We start from the raw sequence: 6,293 nt of genomic DNA on the forward strand, positions 1-6,293 counted from the left end.
GGCTGCTCCTCTTATAGTTTCTCCTCTTCGTCTCTCCTCTTAGCTTAACTCAGCATCGAATGGCTGCTCCTTCAGAGAAGCATTCATAGTCTGGTCAATGTGATCCCCCTCACACGCACACACCCACGCACGCACACACCCACACACACACATGCGCACGCGCACAAAGCAGCTGGCTCAGTTTTTCTCACTTGAACTAGTCCAGTCGTCCTCCTCGTTCCCTACCTTGACACAATCACACTTAATCTCTCTCTCACACACACACACACACACACAGGCAGCAGCAATGCAGTGTAGGATGTAGCTGTAGACAGATGGACAGCTCTTTCCAGCCAGGAAGAGGATGGTTGATGTGAGTGTGTGTGCATGTGTGTGTGTTTGTAATGGAGAGTCTCACCTAGAGGTGGATGCAGGCAAATATGACACCACCTGCAGGTTGAGGGAGGGACAGAAGACAAAGTGAAGAGGTGAAACCAACGAGAAACCAACGAGAAACCAACATGTCCGAAACAACTTGTGAAAACCCAAAGATAATAAAAGCATGAAAGCTTCCGTCTAGCATCAGGCCAGCAGTGACAGGTGACGTTTATTCGTGCGTCCTTTTCTCCCTTCATCCGTTCCGCCGCCTGTCATCTGGCAGTTACTCATTTTCTGTATTGCAAATGGAACATCTATGCGCGGCGTCGTAAACAAGTCCACGTGTGATTGATGTTGTGCTTTCAGCTGTTAACAGAACAAACGTGCAGGCTTCTGATTTATAGTTTGTTGGAGTTGTGTCCTGTTAATAGAATTCCTCAGTGGGGCTTTCTTCAGAATGGGAGCAGACACAGGAAACAGGATCACATTTAGGCATTAGAAATAACAAAGAACCAAACAAACAAATAAGTGCTATATGCAGGCATGTTAATAAAATAAAATGGTTATTACAGAACAAGTTGGGCTTCAGAAATAAGTTTACCCTCCGTTCCTTTGGGTTCAATGGAATACTCAGCAACCAGCTGCAGTGCCGAGCCCCCCCCCCCCCCCCCCCCCCCCCCCCCGCAGAGGACGTGGAGCCCTTATCTGATCCACCGCGGGAGAAACGCGCAGAGTGGAACGCACGCCCCCGCCCCCCCCCGTCTCCCGTCTCCCGCAACAGCTTTGGGCATTTACCTCTGGGCGCCGGAGGGTACTTCATCTGCAGCCCGTTTACCAAAGCACCATTTGTCCGGTGTGCGCACTACGACGCGCAGGGACAGTGGGGGGCACCCGCAACCCGGATAATAAAAAAAATAAATAAAAAATAGACGTGACTTGCTGGAGGCGCCGACCGGGTGCAGCGCGATGTCCAGTCTCTCCAGAGGACGAGAGGACAGAAGACAAAGGCGACGGATGGGGGGACGTGGCGTGGGAACGATCGCTGCTCCTGCTCGGCGTGTCGCGTGGAGGTGCGACTGACCTGCGGCGGAGCTCAGCTGGAGAGGCGCGCTTCTGGGGCAGGTCAGGCGCATCTGCTGAGCCCCCCCCCCCCCCCCCCCTCATCATCATCACTCATCACTTCACAATGAATGGAATAAAAGTTTGGAGCTTTTCCCCACATAATTGTCCACGGCATGGAAGTCTTTGCTGGGATGTCGTGGACATCTCTCCTAGAAACAGCTGTTGAGTCATTGCGCGCCACGCAGAGCCTTTATTTATTATTATTCCCACCTGTGCGCGCGCCTTGTGGTGTTTTCATGTCTACTTTAATAAAAAGAATGCGCCGTAATCTTACATTGCTAATACTTTTTTTTCTGCTGTGTATATTATTTTGTCTTGTCACCACCCGAGTCGGGTCTGTTTTGGAACAGCGCCCCCTAGAGGCCTGTCTCGCATGTTCCGCCAGACAGAACACCGAGCATGCTTCTGGCTCCTTGTGAAGGTTGTTGGGTTTATAAAGCAGCTGAGATGCACACTCATCATGGCCTGTTTGGTTATACGGGAATTGGACGTGAACGTGTCCCTCTTGCGAACATGTCTTCTTTATGTCCCCCTGCAGTCCAACGCTGCGGCAGCTGAGACACACTGACGTGTGGATCATTGGCGCCGTCGCCTCGCAGCAGGAAGATCGACGGTTTGCATGCTCTTCTTGTTCCTGTAACGGTTCCTTCCAGGTGCTGCAGCTTCATGCCACAGGCAAGAACACGCAATTGTGTGTTGACCTTGTGACATGCTCCACCTGTCCAGGGTGTGCCCTATCACCTGAGACATCAGCGTTGTGCTCCTGTAGCTGTAGATGAGGACATAAGAAAGCAAAACTGCACAGCGATCAATAGACCTCTTGTAGATGCAGGTTCAGGAAAATGCAAGGATGATAAATCTGTGAGGTTATCCCCACCTATAGAGGGTGAAATGAGGCAGACAGCATTGAATCAGCGGCCATCATTCCCATATAAACACGCTTTATTATGGCACGTTCTCAGGTTATCGGCTGCCGGAGCTATTTGAATATTAATACACAGATTTGTGTTTCTTACGTCAAACATTGTATTTATAATATACGCGGAAATGTGTACACACAATGCAAATGCACTAATGAACATTTATGATGCCTCTATACCGCAGCAGTTAGCCCCGCAGGAGTATGTGGCGTGTGTTTGAATTCAATATTCCTGCAGCTGCCCGCGGTAATCTCGTCTCATACGTCATGGCGGCCGATTAGAGTAAAATATATGAGTCAAACGTCATTGTAACCGGCTTGTTGTTACATTCGCCTGTTTACAAGATCACTGGAATGCCCTGCAGGGGATTTCATTTTGTGTGGCAAGTGGATCAAAGAGATGAAGGTAATAGAGAGATGAAGGGAGGGGAGGATGGAGGAGAAGAGTTGTTAAGAGAGAGAGAGAATCAAGAATCAAGAGAGCGCTTATCTGATGATGGGGGTGTCTCGATTTAGTGCAGCCCATTAATATTTTACATATTGTGAACTGCTTTCATACTTTTAATAAACAGGTAAAATATGCTTGCTGTTCCAAATCTATTTAGGAAATGCCACGGTGGATATTTCCTGCTTTACTGAGAAAACAAAAAACAGTTTTCTCAGTATTAAGAAAGTTGTCCTTTTAATCCTGCTCTGATTCCCTCATTAAGATGAATGTCTTTGGGTCTGATACGCAGTCGTCTGTCTGTCCGGGGTACACTCTGGACATGTCGCCAGCGCATCGAGGGTCCCGTCTTAGATCATAATGTAAAATCTCAATCAGCACCATCTTTCTGATTCTATCACAGCCAATTAAATGGAGCTTAATACGAGAGTAAGTGTTTTGTGTAAAACATCTTTTTTTATCTCATTCATATGAGAAACGCAGCAGGAATCCAACACTGGTTTTGATGACGCCATTTATTTAATAATTCATCATAGAGATGGATTGATAGCTAAATTAAACTGTGCCCTCCTATTTCAAAGTCACTTCCGACCGACTCTGGCTGTTTATATAATGTTTATATAATGACTCATATATTCACTGAGCCAGAGTCAAGGATAAGCAGACTAACACTAATGAGATGCATCCAGACTGGTTAATGGGTCACTCAGTGGGACATTTCCTAGGATTAAACAGGGATGCAGATTAGACAAGTGCTCTGTGGAATATTTGATGCGCTCACTTGGACTGCACAGACAGATATCGTGTATCTGGATCTGTCGACTGGCACAGACCAGACACTGACTCATCAACCAGGGGGCGGAGTTACTTTACTTTCATAATGGTCATTTCAGTTCTACTGTAAATGACACAGTGAATGGAGTGTGATCCAGACGCCATGTGATATTCTGAGATGGGTTTTATCGCTAATCTTTCACACATGTGGAGTATTTTTTTATGGCTCCACCGTGAGTAGACGTCATATACGTGTGCATCAAGGTGGGTAAATACAGATTTAATTAAACTGAACATGCTTTAACCATAGAGACCTATCTAACTTGGGGCCTTTCTGTGAGGAGTTTGCGTGTTCGCCCCGTGTCTGCCGGGGTTCTTTCCGGGTTCTCCGGCTTCTTCCCACCACCGAAAACATGCAAATTAGGCGAATTGGTTCCACTAAATTTTCTGTAGGTGTGAATGTGTGTGTGTGTGTGGCCCTGCGATGACCTGGAAGCTTGTCCAGGGTGTGCCCCGCCTCTCGCCCATCTGCTGGGATAGGCTCCAGCAGATCCCGCTACCCGGATTTCGGATTAAGCGGTTAAGAAAATAAATAAATGAATAATATACAATCAGATTGTTCCACTTCATCATCCATTATATCTGCAGACTTTTACTTGAACCTGTGGAAACAGAGACTCTGATCCCAACACAGAGGGAGACTTCATTCTGCTCAGGCAGACATTAGTTGTTGATTTACGGTTGTTCTAATGCATAATATATAATGTGCAACTCTTTAAGATGCAATCCGTAGGTTTGACTAAATGTACAAAAGCTGTTTGTATGACACTGTCATATTATGACAGGAGTACGTGTATGAGATGATCTATTGAAAAATGTTCCTCTGTCTCCCTGCGGTGGATGTTGATACCTCATTTATTTGGTGGTCATATATGGAAGCCCAAAAGATTAAAAATGAAATAAATGGCATTTTGATAAATGACAGACAAATATATAATATGGCCATTAAATTGTAAAATAAGGTAATATTATTATGAAATATATTTTTATTTTCCTTAATATCTAATTATTATTTTATTATAATTCAATATTTCATAATGATTATTATAAAAATGTCATACTTTTTTGAAATAGTGACTTTTTATTCATTTTTCAAGATTTAAAAGATAAAAAAACGTTTTTACAAAGTCATTTTTTTATTTCATAATGTCCCTTTCCACAATGTCCTTTTGCCTCACAGACTTGCTGCTTGAGCCTGCGGTTGAACAGCAAATATTACGTGAAGTATAAACACTGGATCAACAAACATGATTCAAACACACATTTACTACAGTCAATGTGCGGTTTAATTATGAAGCGCTGCCAGTGAATCCTGTCCGAACTGCTTGATCCAGATGAATTTGTTGTAAATTTTCGCAACCAAACAATTTTGTTTTTGGACACTTTCAATAATATCTCTCCACAAAGGAGGTTCAGTCCAAGTGGTCACGGGCTGCAGAACTGCAGGGGCCCAAAACTGGATACTGAACTTTTTGACAAACAGGCCTCAATTCGTATTGGGGGCGGGGAATAACAGGTCGGACACCATCTCGCTGAGCACAGGCTCTCCTCAGGGGTGTGTATGTTACACCCTGATGACTCACGACTGCTGTGCAAAGTTCAATGACTGCTATGCACACACAATCTTTGCACATGCATCTTATACATGGATGCATTTATAATATATTTATACAGTCTCCTTTTTCTCTGACCTGTTTTTTCAAATGTATATTCTTTCCATTGTTTATATCCTATATAGTGCTTATTTAGCTGTTTTCTTGTTGTGGCCAAATGCATTGCAATCTCGTTCTGATGTAATTTCTAAAAGACAATTAAAGGGAATCTGAATCTCTGTTTTTGCTGTCCTTTACCAACACACTGTGGAATTAGTGGTGGGTAATCGGATTTGTTGTATCTTCAAAACTATGGCTCCAGAATGATCCAGAGCCTGGCTAAGGAATCTAAACATATCCTCCTGAGACCCAGCCCGTTGACATGTCCTCTGTAGTCTACAGAGGACATGTCAACGGGCTGGGTCTCAGGAGGATATAGATAAAATAAATGTAGGACAATAATGTTTTTGTGTGGAAATCACATGGGGACTGAGGTGCTTGGTGGAGGTCTGTGCGTTTCTAATTTTGTCGTTGAAATGTTGCTTTCCGTGTTAGAGGTTTAGGGTGAAATATCAAAATCATCCACGAGAGGGCGCCGCGACTCTTAACGTTCCGGCAAAGAGCAAGCAAGTTACTGATTGGAAGAGAAGAAAAAAGTATTAGAAAGAATTATATATATATATAAAATACTGACGTCAACGAACTGATTGTGTTATTCAACACAAAAGAACACCAACAAAATCATTAATAATAAAGTTCACTTTGCTGGCGGCCCAGCTGCGGAGCCGTCACAGACCCCGCCCAGCTCCCTAACCCGGACATGAAGTCCTCCTCGCTGCCTTCTTCGCCTCGGGGACGACGGTTCGTTTCTTTGAAATAAACTACAATTCCCTGACGGCCGTGGGAGGCTTGTTGAGTAACGAGGTGGGGCGTCTTTCACCATTGGGCAGCAACAAGTTGCGAAGACGCGGCCACTTCACCGTGTTCCTAGCGGCAGGTGGTCAGACGCAGCCCGTGGCCGGTG

Source organism: Brachionichthys hirsutus, chromosome 10 (assembly GCF_040956055.1).
Source record: "Brachionichthys hirsutus isolate HB-005 chromosome 10, CSIRO-AGI_Bhir_v1, whole genome shotgun sequence".
Taxonomy (NCBI): Eukaryota; Metazoa; Chordata; class Actinopteri; order Lophiiformes; family Brachionichthyidae; genus Brachionichthys; species Brachionichthys hirsutus.